This window comes from Callorhinus ursinus, unplaced genomic scaffold (assembly GCF_003265705.2).
Source record: "Callorhinus ursinus isolate GAN/ISIS: 27379988/994484 unplaced genomic scaffold, GSC_fseal_2.0 scaffold16, whole genome shotgun sequence".
In the NCBI taxonomy this organism is placed as follows: Eukaryota; Metazoa; Chordata; class Mammalia; order Carnivora; family Otariidae; genus Callorhinus; species Callorhinus ursinus.
In genome coordinates this window covers 30,315,847-30,333,562 of record NW_027397078.1, presented here as the reverse complement: position 1 = coordinate 30,333,562, position 17,716 = coordinate 30,315,847, and the positions used below count along the sequence as shown (strand labels likewise).

The 17,716-nt window shown below is 46.8% G+C and overlaps 1 protein-coding gene across 2 annotated transcripts in view; it reads left to right on the top strand.

Moving 5' to 3' along the window:
* NHS (NHS actin remodeling regulator) overlaps positions 1 to 17,716 on the top strand; it is a 349,306-nt gene that overhangs the window by 125,129 nt on the left and 206,461 nt on the right. The gene's annotated exons all lie outside the window — the stretch shown is intronic.

Below are 17,716 nucleotides of genomic sequence, written 5' to 3'. Positions count from 1 at the left end.
CCCTAATCCATAGGCTGCAATAGTTCTCTTGGGGACAGTTTTCTGCAGTATAGTTTCTGCTTCCTACATCCATACTGTAATCTCAACACTCGGGAGAAGAAACAACCCTGGAATGAACTGACTTCCCAAAGCGCATGCTGAGGTGCACCAGGCTTGGAAGAAAGTTTTCTCAGGCAAGAATTCGGGGAAGCGCTGCAAACCATGCCTCACCCTCTCGGAATTCACAGTGCCGCGTGAACTTGCTAAAGGGTTCTAGAAGACCCACAGTTGAGAAACCTATTTAACTTTGATTATTCAAGTGTTGAGCTCCTTGTTTTACCATGGAATCCATTCTTGGGGGGTAGTGTTTTATTAATGGCCCCTGGAGCTGGGGTCCCAGCAGACGCCGGGGACACACTGGCTCATGTGTTCTGTGTAACTAGTGTTTACAATTTTGAATCTGCAGTGATTTGGAAGTTTAGCTCTTTTGTGCCGGTACCCATCTGTGTATATATAGCTGGGTAAATATTAGGAACAACAGGAGTCTTTTGTAAAAAGATTACATATCTCCTACCTCTTGGGAGTCTCAGCTAACAAGACGTTGTATGCTTCACTCACAGCCATCCCGATGGTGAAAATGTTCCCTTAAATGCCAGTTCTGCATAGCACGATGTGAGAGCAACCCTCGAGGCGTCTCTTCCTTCACTGCTCCATGCCAGCTTGGGAATGTGGGTCTGTGTCGACCTCCCCTCACCTCTTATGTTGTATTTTCTCCGCCTTTATTTTTGGGCTCCCTTCACCTTTCACGATCCCCGAAGACAAGGCTGATCAGGCAGAGAGAGGACTGGCTGTGGGCACAGCAGTATCTCCTAAACACAGCCTGGGCCGCCTCATGAGGCATCCCGGTGTTTCCATGTGCTGCTTCCTTTATTAGTTTTACAACGCCCACTCGCAAAAGGGGCTTCTTTACTCCATTTTCTAGCTTTCTTTTAGGGTATGTAATTTTAAATTAAAAAACAAACAAACAAACAAACGCACAGGATTAAAAATAAAAGTCCCAACTGTAAAGAGAGGACTTGGATACAATGAAACGTGAAAGCCTTCCTAGCCCCTGCGTTCCAGTTCTCTCCAGAGAGAAAACACCCATAGGTTCAGGCGTATCGTCCCGGAAAGGTTTTATTCAATTACCGCGTGTGTGTTTGCATGAATCTGTCAGTCTATCTCCTACTATACACAGTATTCGTTATCTTGCTTTTTAGTTAACCTAATAACAAACCTTAGAAATCTTTCCAGTTCCAAATGAGCCACTCGTTCTTTCCATCAGATGCATAGTATTTAAAACTATAATTTATTGGACCGTTGCTGTAATGTATATTCCTTTATGAATAACTTGGTGTACTTTTGCAAGTGGATCTGGGAATTCAGTTCAAAGAGTGGTACATTTTGTAGCTGGAGAGCTCCCGTCAAGTCACCCTCCCATTAGGTTGGGCTATTTTATGCTTCTGCCCTCTGCGCAGTCACCTCTTGGCCTTTTGGCTAAGATCAAGTGTACCCTCTGCACTAGAACCTTCTTTTTTTCCAACCTGCAACCACTCAGGGCATTACCAAGCTTTTAACCTTTGCTCATCTGAAATGGGCGATACAAGGTGTATTTAAGTGATTTAAAAGGACAACTATCATTTTCTTTGTGATTTCCTTTATAGAACACCTTTAGATTACATTTTCTCATCTAACGTATGTCATGAGCAGTGACGTTTGGGGGCTGGGGTTATTTTCCATGTAAGAAAGCTGAGGCTCAGAGCGGGAAAGTGACTTAACCAGAGCCAAGCAGTGAGGGATCAGAGAATCAAAACCAGGTTTCCTGACTCGAGATTTAATTTGTTTACCCTCAATGGCAATGTCTCTCCAGCAAGGATCAGGGTGGAAACATTGTGTGGATGTGTATGCGTAATGAGGCTCTGGGATCTGAGAAGGGAAGGTCACTGCATGTAGGAGCTTTCTCTTCTCCCAACCATCTCCCCTTAATACCCTGCAAAATTCACATGGGAGCCCCAGGTGCTTCTGTGGGCATTATTCGACTTAATCCTCACACCCAGCCTTATGCCTCCTCATCTGACTCTGGGCCGAATCATCACTTTGTGGATCCCACTGAAGTAGAACCAGGGAATATGGAATGAAATGCTGCATATGAAATTTAGGTTACAACAGGTAAGAACTTTGTCATTACACATAGCCAAAGCCCTTGGTCCTCGAAGCCACATAAACAGGCTGCGTCTACCTCTCTTATTCCCCCAGACATATTCACCAGGAAGATGGGAATATTACACGTGGCACTTATTAAAGTCGGGTTGTCCTTGGGCTGATAGCACTAGAGAACCTTCTGGGATTTCTCTCTTTGTGACTGATGGTATTTCCTTGAGAGTAAGCGGAAGTACAAGAGTTTCTGTCTTGCTAATTCTTGACAAAATGGTGGATTGGCATCTGGCATCCAGTCGCACCTCCTAGGTGGAAAGCTAGAAACTACATTTCCCCAACTCCCTTGCAGCAAGGTCCTGCTTGGAAATTAGATTTTTGTCAAGTAGTTGTAGCTGTGGCTTTTTGAATTGGCTAGAGGTTTTTCAGGTTCACTGGTTTATAGGGAATAAATTGGTGATGTATTTTCCTCTGCACACACTTAAGGCTGGAAAAAACACCAGTCATCTTAGATGACCCATCTGTTGGGGTAGAGTGTATTGCAAAGTGTCTACTTTTAAGATTCCTTACTGTCTTTTATAGTTGGGTTTTCTTCAGCCTGTATCTGGGTATTTGCAATCACATTGGCCTGTCTTGTCAGGCTTTTTGCTAAAATAATCCCCCAGTAGCCAACAAACAAAACCGGGACAAAAACTCTACCCTTTCATTTGTAAAAGGTGACATCTTCAGATGCCATATTTTATGGGCTTCATAAATGGATACTTAGCTCATGGGCATTAACAATCATGAAATGAGTGAAGAGATGGTTTTATTGCTGTTTTGACATCTGGGGTATTTATGGGCTGACTTCTTTTCTATATGACTTGTGCGCTCCTGTGAACTTGTCTGTCACACCTTTCCTGGCCTTTGCTGGTGCTGGATTTTTGCTTTGAGCTGGAAAAACACAAATACCTAAAACCACACCTCACCACACTGTAATGAAGATCAAAGTGAAAAAAATGAAGAATGGCAAGACATCCCAGGTGTGTCTTCAAATCTCCGGAAAATTTCGCCCCTGGGGATTCTCCAAGCTTCTTGCCAGAAAGGGCTTTCCCCTTTAGAATGTAAAACACAGTTGCTTCTTTTTTTCCCCCTCTGTGGATGGGGCGTTTTAGTAAAGGCCCGGCCTACTCTCCCCGTGGGTTACCTGGGGTGCCTGGTCACGAGCCCAAGGGACAGACAAAACTGCCGCAGTGCTTTGGGGCACATTTGATGAGGTGAAGGGGTGCGTTCGTCGGTTTTTAGCACACAAGTTAGATTAGCCTTTTTCCTTAGGAGCCAAGAACAGCTTTCAGCGTTAATCTAGTTCACTTTTCACAGTGTGGCTTTGCTCAAGCTCCTCACCCTCTTTCTCTGAGAGATCGGGGCAGGGAGAGCTAGAGGCCAGCATTTATTGAGTGTTTACTCTGTGCCGGGCAGAGTGCTGAGTGTTTGACACATACTGGTTCATTTAATCCTCACAGTGAGCCTGAGGTGGGTGGTAGTATTATTGTTGTTATTATTAGTATTACTGTGTTTTTTCATTGAGATAAATTTTCTATGACAATTCAGTGGCATTTAGTACATTCACCATGTTGTGCAACCACCACCTCTGTCTAGTTCCAGAATATTTTCATCACCTCCAAAAGGAAACCCCATACCCATTAAGCAGTTGCTCCCCATTCTCCCCTCCCCCAGCCCTGGCAACCGCCAGTCCCCTGTTTCTATGGATTTGCCTGTTGTGAACATTTCATAGAACTGGACTCATACAGTATGTGTCCTTTCATTTAGCGTTGTGTTTTCAAGGTTCCTGCACGTTGTAGCTTGTGTCAGCCCTGTGTGCCTTTTTATTGCTGATACTATTCCATTGGATGGATAGACTGCATTTGGTTTATCTCTTCATCCGTTGATGTACCTTTGAGCTCTTTCCCCCCTCTTAGCTACCACGGATAGTACTGTATGCACGTGCGTACACGTGTATTTGTTTGATTACCAGCTTTCCTGTCTTTTGGTTATATATGAGGTTGGTATGGTTTTTATCCGTATTTTATGTGGCTACTTGGGTACAGAGAAGTACTCTAGTAAGGACTGGAGAGAGGGTTCAAACCCAGAGTTCTCTGTTATCCTGCTTCCCGTGTGTGCACTACAATCCTTCCCAGGGAACTAACATAACAATGTCTCTTTAGCATTGACCTTGAAAGGCCAGCAGCCATGGATGGAGTTCAAGAGGAATCCTTTTAAAGCATTCAGTGCTCTCCGGCAAATAGTGTTGCTAGGAGGCATCTTTCTTTACTCCTGACCTGCAGGTCATAGTTAAAACTAATTTGACTCTCCATGGCATGTTATATTTAGAAAAGATTTTTACATAGGAGTTTTCATTTGGCCCTTGCAACAGCTGTCTGAAGCTGGAAGGGCAAGCTTTATACCTCGCATCTCTATTTCACAAATGAAGAAACCGGGTTCGGAGAGGTTAAGGAACTTGCTCAGGGTCACACAGCTTAAAGGTAGGTGATCCAGGGCTTATGCTGGGTCTTCGTGGTCTTTGTACAAACTGCCTTCCTTAAATCAAAAGCCAGTCGTGGTAGAGGAATGTTAGTTTAAAGCAACCGTGCCATGACGGTGGTGACAGCAACAGTAACGGCACAGGTCTCTCCCCAGTCTGTACGTGCTCGCGCAGCAAGCAGGATCCAGCCCACCCTAGCTTTCTACCGCCGTTCGTTAATTAGCACCTTTGTATCTGGAAAAGGCAGCATAAAAATTCTCAAGCCCGCAAGGTCCACCCCCAGACCCCAGAGTCTCTTTCAAAGTCTGTCTCTGGCAGCTGTTCTCCCTTGGTGCCATGACCCTTGACTACAAGTAGGAACAGTTATTTCTTTCCCCTCTTTTTAAATACCTCCCCCTATCTTCCTATTTTCTCGGGTAATCTCCCCTTTTTAGAGGAGGACCTTGGAAACGAGAGACGAGGCATCAGGTGGGCAGTAAGAGCTGAACTCAGAACTCTGGGTGCCTTTCTAGAACTTGCCCAACTGCTTTGCCTTCCTTTGGAGGGCCAGTCCCAACACACTTGGCCCTGAGTACAGGACATGGGCTTTCACACAGCCTCCCACTCTCATTGTAGGTTTACTGGTCTGCAGACACCCACCTCCTTTCCTGGTGGCACATTCGTCCAGAAGATGACACATGGAGACGGGTGCCCTGTGATGAACGGCCATCGACGAGCAGTGGGGGTAGCATTGCTTTCTAAGACGCCAAATACAAGCACGCATCCAAGGTTAGCACTGTTTCTATAGCAGCAGCCGAGGTGGTACATAAATAGTGAGATTATAAATCGAGTGGTGAAACTGTTTAGATTTTCCCAAAGGTCCCTGAGTGGCTGGTCTCTCCATCTCCCCTTCACCATGAGGGACAATTCTGTCCCTCTGATTCATGCATTGTTGCATGTAAAAATAAACTGTAGCCTTATTACCCTGACATTTTATTTGTGGACTTTTTTTTGATGCAACCATAGGACTTCAATGGCCAGTGTAACTGACGACATACATTTATTTACTTACCGACCTTAGAGCGACATTCCCCATCACTTTATTTCATTTTGTTTCATAGCTGAGCACTTTGTTCAGTGGAGTAGGCTCAGAAATGAGCTATGTTCTGGGTGAAGGAGAAATCAGGACGCGAGGCTGACCCATAAGAGCTGGAGCCTGCTTGTGGATGGGCTGATTGTGTCCAGAACTGTAGTTCGGGGCTCCACTGTGGGCAGTGAGGCCGGATTGCCTCGGCCCTAAGCTCTCAGAGATTAAATGTACAGCAATTTCCTGAAGCCGAGTTATCGCTGGGATGAGAGAAGCTATTCTGGGGCCCGGAGAGACCTCGCTTGTGGGTGGGCAGGATGTGACCTCGGACGGGAGGCCTGCCTGCCTGGCCCCTTGTCCTCCATAAGCCACTTAACTGCCCTTGAAGATTAAAGGAAGAGACAAATGACCAGAGCCGGCCTGCCCTCTGTCTTCTGCGACTGGGTGTGACTGGGGGCTGGAGGGGCTGAGCACCACCTTAGGCCTCTGCCGCACTGATTTCTAGTCCCTCTTCTGCCCCTGGGGCTCAGTGTGGGAACTTCTCTTGTGGCCCGCCAGAATCTGGCAGAACTAGGGGGTTATTGCTTTGGCAGTGTTTCCTGGGCTTGCCAGCTGAGACATTTACCTTTGGAGGGTGGCACTGGAGGGGTTAAGGGGTGTCGTGCCTCTGGAGAATTTGGTTCAGCAGATGTGGGGTGGGTCCCAGGAATCAGTATTTTGCCAAGCCTCAGGGGATTCCTAGTAAAGGAACACTTGGGAGTAAGAGACTTTGAGAGGTGCAATCCTCACTCTTCTTTTCTTCTGCCATGTTTCCCCCTCCCCCCTGCTTTTGGCCTTTGTGGCAGATGCTCATAGGGAGATGACTCAAATCCTTTGGGTCTCACCACTTCGGTGTGCTCCGGGGAGGGGGGGTTCCATCTGTCAATAATTGCATCTTCCTGCCATCCTGAGGGCTCAGCAGACTGGAATTAATACCACCAGGAGCAGCCCTTAACCAGGGCAGAGAGGAGTTGGTGTATAAACACCCCAGCTCTCTCGCCTCTCAGGTGGGACAAATTTGAGCCACGTCTTGCACCATTTCCCAGAATTTCCCAGTGGAATTGAACTCTGGTCACACACGGTAGTAATGTGTCTGACAGCACATTCTTTCTAGGCAGCCTTTCCTTCCTGTCTTGCTTCCTCGTTTCCTTGCTGGTGTTCCCTTGCCTCTCAAATACACTACCGTCAGTTCTGCTATAATATGACATGACTTCCTAGAAAATCACCGTGCTATGCAAAATTATGCAATAAAAACCACAGGGCTTATGGAATAAATGAGTTTAGGGGTACAACACTTAAAAACTTAGGAGCGCATAAGAAAAATGAGATGGAAACCTAATAAAAATGGTAGCACAGTTTTACACGTTACGTGGTTAAGAAATGTATAAATACAATAAGAGCTGCAGAGCTCTACCTAGGGAAAGCCCTGAAACTGACTTGCAGAAGTGGGCATCAGAAGGGGGGCGACTTGTGAAGGGGTGCTAGGAGCATCACTAGAAACCAAATGGACAGCTGTAACACTGGGTGTGGATGGTTGGGGCTCATAAGGCGAACTGAGGTGGCTGGGAGATGTCGGAAGTGTGCAACTTCTCACATTTTGTCAAGGCAGCTCCATTCAGCTGGGTGTGCTTGGCTACGATCACCGACTGTTTCTTGCAGACAGAATTGCACATAAGCAAACGCGAAATTCATGTGATGCTCAAACTCTCCTCTAATCTATCAATCACACTGGAACAAATTTGCGTTTCCAAGACAAGCGTTAGAGCAGAACTGACTGTACTTGTATAGGCCTCCTTGTTGCAGGGCTTGTTTCTAAATCTAAAGTAAGATACCTAATAATGGCAGCTTTATGGTGGTTTTATTTTTTAATTGGAACTTTCTCACGTTGAACGAAGCTAATAAGCAAACCAGAAGCCCCTTCATACCCAAATGAGTTCGACAGCGACTGGCTGGATGTCGGAATTGGTGTCTCCAGTCGAAATGTCCTCCCACAGGGGGCTCTGTACCCCAGGCCATACAGTCTCACCGACTCATTATCTTGTCACTCACTCGGGGACTGTGACCCTGTTTTACAAGTCCTGAAAATCTTGCTTGCCTATTTGCAGTTTCTTGGAACTGCTGTAAACCTAAAATCAAATGTCAGGTTATTATGAGCTGGAGCAGAATTCTGTAAATGCTCAGTTCTGTCTTTTGTAAGGAAAAAAAAAAGAGATTAACATGGAATCTTGGTAGATATATTATTCACCTGCATTCAGTGCTTCCCAGGAGGTAAAATTACAGCCTGAGCACAGCTCATTCTTAATTTCCCATGGTAGATTACAAATGGGTTCTTTTCTATTCTACAACTTCTTTAATCTCAATACCTGATTTCTCCCATGTGTAGCTCTACACAATCAAGCAACTTATATACCGCATGGCTCATTTGTTTAACTGGGTCTGCTTCGGTTTCAAGTTCAGACTTCCCGTAGCCTTGATTTTTTGACCGGGGCATGTACCCAGGCTGCAAGATCAGTGTTTTTCAGAGTGTGGACTTCAGACCACCCACATCAGAATCCCCAGGGAGCTTGTTACAAGCACAGCTTCTTGTGTTCCACCCCAGACTCCTCCATCAAAATATCTTGGGGGCAGGATCAGGAATCTCCCTTTCTATAAGCTACTGGATGATGCTTATGTGTACTTGAAGTTGAAACTCAAAGGTTTAGACCAGTGGGTCTCAACTGGGGCCCATTGTGCCTTCCACCCCCCACCCCCAGAGACATGTAGCAGTGTCTGGAGACATTTTTGGTTGCCACAACTCAGAGGGGATGCTACTGACATCCAATAGATAGAGGCCAGGGATGCTGCTGAACATCCTATAAGGCCCCACAGAACAGCCCCACAACAAAGAGTGATCTGGCTCCAAATGTCAATAGTGCTGAGATTGAGAAACCCTGATTTGGACACTTAGGGATTTCTCCAGAGTCTGCCGTTTCCTTTGTCATTATTTTCCTTGGTTTCTTCACATCCGGCTGGTTCAGATGTGTCCAAGGTCTCTGGAGAAGCAGAAATGTGCATGGTGGGCAGACCGGCAGCTTCACTGGTGGGATCAGGGTGGTGAGGGTGATACCTGGCTCTCTTAAAAACGCCTCCTTTGGCATCCGTGCATTGAACTGTAAATCAGGTCCACTCAAGTCATCCTAGAGATTAAGGGCCTTGCAGAGTTAGAGCAAATAACACAAATTTGGAGATGTAGAAATGGGCTTTTCTGCCAGTGTGTGTAGATTTTTTGTCAAGCATACTCAATTTTTATTACCTAACTGATAGGTACATGATACAATGAAAGCCAGCCCTATTCATCACCTGGGGCAGTGCCTGGATTGGTACTTCCATGCTTCATTTGTTATTGACCCTTGCTTACCGAGAGATCTGGAAGTACCTTCTAAATCATCAAAGAGGGCTTAGAGTGTTTGGTATCCTTTCAACATGGGGAGTATTCCATTGTGTCATGAAATTTTGAAAACTGGCAATTCATGTATAGCATAAATGGTAATTCAACTTCCCGGTCTGAAAATTCCAAGAGTGTATATTATATCCCAAGGAATATGTATCCACATTATAAGCCTATTATTCAACGATAAGGTTTGTCAGACAATGTATAAAGAAGGACGTTTTGAGTGCTAATTAGTGATCTTTTACCAGTTCATGTATGTTATTAAAATGTTTTATGGATGCTCTAGCTTAAACATGGGACCTTTTTTCATCTGTAGGCTGTTAAAGTCTGGGAAATCCTTTGGGATCCGTTAAAAAGTATTTGAAATGCCAACATGATTGGAAAAATTCTAATACCTGACAGCTATTGAGCACCCACACATCCCACATGCTGTTCCAAGCATTGTACATTTATTGTGCTCATTGAATCCTCACACCAGCTCTATGTGGTAGAAGTATGATCATTATCATTTTACAGATGAGGTTAAATGCCAGGGACACACAGACGTCCGGGTGGGAAACTACCCTGGGAGCCCAGGCGGTCTGGGTTGTTAACAAGAGCATTTACTCTGCCTCTGCTTCCTCAAGTGTAGTCAACAGTTTGTCACCTCTGACTTGAACCAAGTGGAATAATCCTTAAAATCATTAAAATGATTTGCTTAGTCCAGCACTGTCCAGTAGACATTGAACATGAGCCACATGTGCCATTTTAAATGTTCCAAACCCAGTTTTTTAAAGGTGTAAAAAGAAACAGGTGAAAACTAGTTTGATGATATATTTGACTAACCCAACATGTCCCAAATATTCTGATTTCAACATGGGATCGCTATAAAATAGTACCGAGATATTTTACCTTTCTCTCTTAATACAAGCCTTTGGAATTGGGTGTGTGTTTTACACTTGAATGAGCCATGTTTCAAGTGTTCAAAAGCCACATGTGGCTAGGGGCCACTGGATTGGACAGTGCAGCCTTGGCTGATACTTGGTGAGAAACTTGAAGCTTTGAGAACTGAGTTTGGTTGATTTTTGAGAGGCAGAAAGATGGTTTTCTAACCCTACTTAGCTTAGGTTGGAGAGAGACCTTAAATGTTTCTCCATATTGTGACAGTGTTCCGTGACTACTTCTGTCCAGGGCAGGCTTTTACAAGTGGGCCCAAGCATTTATACCCTTCTTTGCACGCCCAACAATATTTAACAAATGTTCTTGAAAGGGGATTTAACTTACACACACACACACACACACACATAATCTTTGTTGTCAGTGTACCTATTTCATTGGATTGAGGATCCAATACAAGTGTACAGGAAGGGAGAGATGTCGTATTTGTGTCTGCGTGATACCGTCTTTGTCTAGCTGACCTTTCATCATTTATCTAACTGCCATCTTGGCCCCAGTGTAATTTAAATGGAATACATATACATATATATATGTATATGTATTGTTTCTAACCCAGCAGTGGGAGTGCATGGATCTCCAGTCTTAAGGCCAAACAAGCTTGTTGTGTGGCTACCTCAGAACCCCAGCAGAGCTCCCACACTTGTCTGATAATGGCACTGAGCTTCATAAAAGACAGCAACTGGACTCAGAAGAATACAGGCTTGTTGTAAAGTCTCGAAGAGCAAGGGTGCTTTGTGTATCTTTCTAGTAGAAAACAGCAATCCCTGATTGCTGAGCAAAATGCACAGAGGTGCCCTTGAACACCCAGAGAGGCCAACGAGAACACTAGCCGTTGGTGTTGTCATCTTTCTGTTAATTAAATTCATGGGGACAAGTGGCTCTTCTGGAAAAACACACATAATCAGAGAAACAACACACTATAGTGAGAAGATCACGGATAAAAGGTTTTAGTCTTGACCTCTGCCCTTAACTAGCTCTATGACCTCTGTTCCTCTGGGCTTTTGAAGTAAGAAGGGGAAGTAGGATTTGATTTTAATCCAGCATACACAGTAGAATCACTGGGAAGTGTTTTAAAAAATGCTGACACCCAGGCCCAGTTCTAGACTAAATGAATCAGAATCTCTGGAATTGGGGCTGTTTGTATTGTAAATGACAGTCCCCCCCCCTTTTTTTTGGTGGAAAATTAGAGGACCCAGAGAGAGAGAAGTGGACATGTAAGTGTCTAATTTCAAATGCTGTTCGTTTGTAATGCACTTGAGAGAGAGAGAGAGAAAATCCATTCGTCTTAATTTAATTTCAGTTAGTTAGGCCCTTTCTAGCCTCAGAAAGGATTTAAGGTATCGGGAGGGGAACTGATATTGGATGTCTTCATCCCTCCCTCTTGAGAAGAGTTTCATAGAAAAGGGAATGCTCTGGTGTGGTTCATCCACTCTAGGGCATAGATGAAATCAGAGTATTCTGAGAGTGGTTGATTGTATCAGTCAGGCTAGGCCTGGTAACAGATGACCCCCCCCCCCCCAATCTTAGTGACTTACAACAGCAGAAATTTAGTTCCTGCTCATGAAAAATGTCTGTCATGAGTCATGTGCAGCTCTTTACTACATCACCTTCACTCCAGGGCTGAGGCTGATGGAGTGAGTCTGTGTCCAGAACACTGCTGGTCCAAATGGTAGATGAGGGAAGAGAAAATGGTGAATCACACATTTGCTTTTAATGCTTATGCTCAGAAGTGACACAACATTTTTGCCTACACTTAATTAGCAAAGCAAGTCATGTGGCCAAGCCAACTTTGAGTTCAACAGAGCAGAGATGGGGAGGTGTCAACCACCTGCAAGGATAAAGGTGAGAACAATAATACACTCCACCACACTAGCGAAAGATGCTGTATTAAATAGCATCAAAGACTCCCATCTACCCAAGGAGTACCCAAGAGACACAATCCAAGATTAACTCTGGCATGGCCCACCTCTCTTCTGCTCTGGTGGTCTACTAGAGTTTACTTTAACTCCGAACACACCAAACAAGCCCTTGAGGCATACTGTAGCAGTAACTCCCATCAGGTTGGCCTCTGCTGACCTTGGGCCTTTCCAAAGTCCTTCCATCTTCTGAAAGATGTGTGTTTATTCTCCGTGTGGGTTTTCTGGTGACTTGAACACAGGCCTAGATTGAGCCCAGCCTATCCAGCTGTTCTTTATTTTCTGAAAAGGCAATGAAGAATGGTGGTGGACGACATTGGTTCTCCAGTTTGGCTGCACCCTAGAGTTACCAAGGGAGCTTTCAAAAATACTGATGTCTAGGTTCTACCGCAGGGAGTCTGATTGAGTTGGTCTTGGGAGCAGCCTGGGCCTCGATGATTCTGATGCAAACTCTGCAGACCTCTGGTTCAAAGCACCCACTTCTGAGCCAGCTGGGACCTGGGTTCAGAACTTGACTCCTGCTTTTCTCAGCTGTGTTGCTTGTGCCCAGGTTACTTTATTTCTCTTCGGCTTGGCTTTGGTAGGCATTTGTTGTGATAGTTCTATGAGAGGCAGATAAAGCGGTAAGCATTGCACATCAGTCTGGGGGGTGCTCGGAGGTGTGATGGATCTTGTGACTAGTGTGATGATTGTTACCATGCTGCAGTGTGCTTCCTATGCTGCCCCAGGAGGCCGTTCTACGATGCTGGCCGGGGAAGAGATGGTGTGTGGTAAAAGCCACGTGGTGCCATTCAACGCCGTCGTGTTTCACCATGGTCTAGGTTCTAGGAATGAAGGAGCTCTTGGCTTTCCCTGACTTCTCGGGGCCCCAGAGAAGGAGAACAGCTCGGGAACTTCCTTGGGCCCTCCCCACTGCTTTTTCCATGTGCAGCGTGGAGGGCTTACTTGGGGGAAAGCTTTTATGGCAAAACAGAAAAAGAATGAAAAGCAACAATTTCGAAATTGTCTTTCCATCGCCTGGCTGCTTGTTTGACTTGTCCACACGAATGAGCAGGCTGTTTAGATCCTTCCCCAGGCCTCTCACTGCTAGCAGCCCCCGGAGGGCTGAAGCCTGAGGGGGGAGGAGCGCTTGCAGGCGCACACCCTCCCCTCCCCGACGTCCCTGCCCTGCCCTGCCCTGCCCCGCCCCGCCCGTGTTTGCCCTTCACTTTGAGAAATAGCACAACTGCATGGGAAATGCTGGGAAGGGGCTGGGTGGTGACCAGCTCAAAAGAGCTCTAACCACTGGCTTCTGATGTTAGTCCTGTTTCTCTGTGGTTAAAGAATAACCCACTGGGACCACCTCCTGGGGGGAGGTTGTCACCAGGATACTGGCCATTGTCCCTGGTTATCTTGAAATAAGCATTCAGGGCCACTCAGCCTTTTAATGCTTATTTGGCAAGTTCCTTGCCTCTTAGTCTCTCAATTCCTGAGATAAGACTCCCCCTCTCCCGGTTTTGGTTATGGAGTTTTTAATAATTTAATGAGCAAATGTCAAGACTTACATTTCTGTTTCCAGGAACCATTTCCCGATTATTCCTAATTCTTTGCATATGACACACACATCAGAGAGTTTGTTCCATTTGACATTTGTGAATTTATGGGAAATCTCATCTTTGTAGAGATTTAAAACTTGGCTGCACCCATTGAATCCACCCTAGGGAACAATTTTGCAATGGTCCCGAAGGATCAGGCCAGATGACCAATAAAATACCATTTCTGTCCATTCGGCTTTCTGTGGGGTTTTGATAAGAAAGGTATTTTTTCATTTTTGTCCTCCCCCCACCCCGCCCCACCAAAACATGGAAAATAGGAATGTCTCCGGATGATTAAGATCTGAGAGTGGATAACGAAAGTACAGACAGTGACCATCTTGCTGACTGAAAGCCAGCTCTGTAGGGATTTGGGGCTGGCTCAGAGGATAGCCTGGAGTGCTCGCGTTCTGTTTAGACAGAAAGCAAAATTGCTGCACCCGAAACATTTTACCCCTTTTAGGAATTGCTTCTAGAGTTTTGGCCCCGCAGCTGGGCTGGCTGCAGGGCGTCAGGTCTAAGGTTGCTGTTGAGAGGAGAGCATGGGAAGGCGGGGGGGGGGGGGAGTGGGGGGGATGGAAGGGAATTAGGAAAATTCCACTTGCAAATTACTAAGAACAACTGGAAAACAGAAATGCATTTCCCTGCATCCTGAGTCACAGCCTCACTAATGGGATGAGATTTTGCTGGGGTGACCCCTCTTTTGTTACTGAAAGTCTGATTTCAAGAGGGGGAGGAGACTGGAAGGAGAGTACGCGTTGGTTCGCTTGAACCAGGGCTTATCCCCCAGCTGTCATTCCGTTCATGTGCTGGTGTATTTTCGGGTCTCCTTTCTCAAAGTGGGGCCTGTGGAACCAGCACCATCAGCATCCCCTGGGAGGCCCTCAGCACCACCCAGAATGATAGAATCACAATCTGCTTTTCAGCAGGAGGGCGGGTGGTTGCTGTGCCCCGTACAGCCTTAGGAAACATTATTCTCGGGATTTTTAAAGAGCTACAGACAGTTCTCTTATCCGGTCAACTCTCTTAATGCAGTCATGACACATGCAGGGGCCCGACTTGGCCCTGCCCAAGGAGCGCAAAGCGAGGGCCTGGCTGTGTGCTCCGTAATCTGACATCCATGGCGGAAATAGGGTGCTCTGCTCCAGAAAGTCTGGTTGGAGGGATGGCAGGGTGGCAGGGGACCTGTTTGAGACTCCTGTCTTTGTCACCTATGACCCATGAGACCTTGCAGCATTCAACTGGCTTCTCCCACTTCTCTGTTTTTGCCACTGAGGAAATCTCCAGTACATTCCACCTTAGCCCCCTGCTCACTATCCCCTTGCCCTTGCCTGACAAATATGTATTCTGTCTGATGCATTCTATGTTTCCAAAAGTGCTTCTTTGGAAGAGAGAGTGCTTTTGCTGGCTTCGTTTCTTCATTCATTCCTTCGTTCATTCATTCCTTTGTAAAACCAGATGTATTTGGATTTGCTAGTCCTTCATTTTGAATTTCCAGCTGGCTGTGGCCAGGTCACCATAGCTGAAGCAAAGTGGAAAATTGAGAAATGGCCTCCATTTTGCTGAATGACCTTGACAAATCAGGGTGTAGCTCCAATCCTCTGGATAATGGCTTCGCTGCTGTGTTTTGGTTTGGCAGAGGAAGGAGCCTGCATGCTCAGCCTATAACCCAGTTTCATCAGAGTCAGGGCACCTCAGCCTCTACTCCCTGGGAGCCGTGGAGTGAGGCCCGGGCTTGGAGGAGGGAGACAGATGGGTCCTGGGCCACTCAGAAGGTGGAGTTCACTATTCTTCATGGCATTTTAAGGTCATTCTTCCAGATACTTCACTTCATCTGGAGCAAGCCCTCATGTTAGGCCTCATGTGCGGCCTCAGAGAAATGCAGTGGCTGGTCCAGGCACCAGACTGTCCTGCTGGATGTGTGGGCTGTGGGTGGAGCTGCCTGGGGCGTGTTCTGGCCTTGGCTGTTTCAGGACGGTGTGGCCTGGTGGGTGCCATGGCCTCTGAACCTTCAATTTGGAACCTATTTGGGGGTGGGGGGTGAGGCTCCGTGCCAGGCCTACCGTTCCCCCTGTGGTGGCTCAGGCGCATTTGCTCACATAGTAGCTGGAAACCTCTGAGAAGCAGCCCAGACCCCTCTGTGGTCCAGCTTTCAGGGCTGCACCGCCAGGGTGTGGCAGAGCTTCTAGAGTTCCCGGTGCTGCCATCTGGAAAACCTGGACTGCATTTCTGATCAGGCTGGACTCTGAGCAGAGGGGAGCTGGGCGGTAGCAGGGAGCCTTTCTTCGTGAAGTGTTTGTTGGCTCAGGGGCCCAGATGTTAACTTCTGACTTTGGCTGCTGGCCATCGTGTGACACTGTCCCCGTATCTTTCTTTCCTTCTCTTAAAATAACTCCTCTCGAGGTTACGGGAGAACCCGGCGGCTCCCTTCCCGGTAGCTGCGGTTGGGGAAGTGATGTGCTCCCTCCCGCGAGTTAACATGGATCTTTTTCCTGGTGCCTGCCTGCTCACATCTGGAAGTCAGGTTTGCGCTGGAGAATGGCTCTTAATGTCAGAGCCCCTCTCTGGGGTTACTTCAGCCAAGGCTGGTTGGGAAAAGAACTGATAGGGGAGACTCTAGCTGGGAGAACTCACATTGGTGACCGCCATTTGAGGAGTTGTCCCTCGCGGTCAGCAGGAGGGTTCTGTCACTGTGTGAGCACCATGAGTGTGGCGAGTGTACCCACAGAGGTGGAATCTGGTGAGCAGAGAGGACAGCAGGCTGCGGGCAAGAGCTGGAGCACCATCGGGCTGAGTCTTAGGGCCCGGCAGGACTCTAGAATACAGGAGTCCTACAAAGGAAACTGAGGTAGCAACTCAGTCACGTGACTGGGCAGGTACAACAGCAAGTAGGAGACTCAGCAGCGGGTGGCACTTGAGAGACAGAGACTTGGTTCTCTTGCCAGGAATGGCCTTCCAGAACTTACCCACCCAGAGATGGCAGCCCCCACCCCCAGCAGGATTGCTTATCGCCGCTGAGCAGAGCAGAGGGCTCAGGGGCTCAGCGCAGCCCTGAGACACACCCTAAGGCCCCGACAGTCCAGATGCAGAGCCAGCGACGTGGACGCTTATGCCAGATGCGCTGACCTCAGCGGGTCTTTCCACAAAAGGTGGAAGACCGTCAAGACAGGGTAGCATCCCGCATGCCGAGGGATCCTCTTGCAAACCCGTAACTTGCCGCCCAGGTCTCTGTGGTCTCCCCAGGCCCCCTGGTGCCTCAGCAGAAGCGCAGTCCTGTCTCTCTCACGATGGAGACAGCAAAGGAACTATATACCCTCCAACCACCGCAGTGGAAAACCCACAGGAAGAAAATGTTCAAATAGAATTGAACTGTGGCCTGGAGTGGTTTCAGTTTCCTGATTTGTAAGACACACACTGTCCCAGAGTGCCAGGGGCCTGTGGTCACAAAAGCTCCATCTCAGAAGAAGCTGAGAGGGAACCTTCCTAGAGGAAGGCTGCGGATAGTGCTGCAGAAGGGAGCTGGGAAGGGAGCCTGCTCCCCGATCAACCTCTCTGTGGATCTGGCCTTGCCAGCCCCCCCTCCCCGACGAACCTCTTCATCGGTGAGGTTTTTTGTCGGTTTCCCTTTTTACTTTGAAATAATCCAAACTTACAGGAAAGTGGCACAAATGATACAAAGAACTCCTGTATACATTTGTTTCATGCCTTTTCTCTTTCTCCACATGCATGTGCGGGTGTGCACGTGTGTATGCACACCCACACACATTCATATATATATATATACACACATATATATATACTTAAATATAGTGTGTGTGTGTATATATATATATATAAATTTTTTCCTGAACAATTTGCAGGTAAGCCGTTGGGACCAAACTCCCTCTACCCTTTGTATTTCCTAAGAACAACAATATTCCCTTGCATGGCTACAAATAGCAAATTCAGGAAGTGTATTATTGATTTCATACTTTAAGCGATCGTCCGTATTCCAGTTTTGTTCCAATAATGCCCTTTTTGACGATTTCCTTATGATTCACAAGCTAGCCCTGAATCCCACAGTGC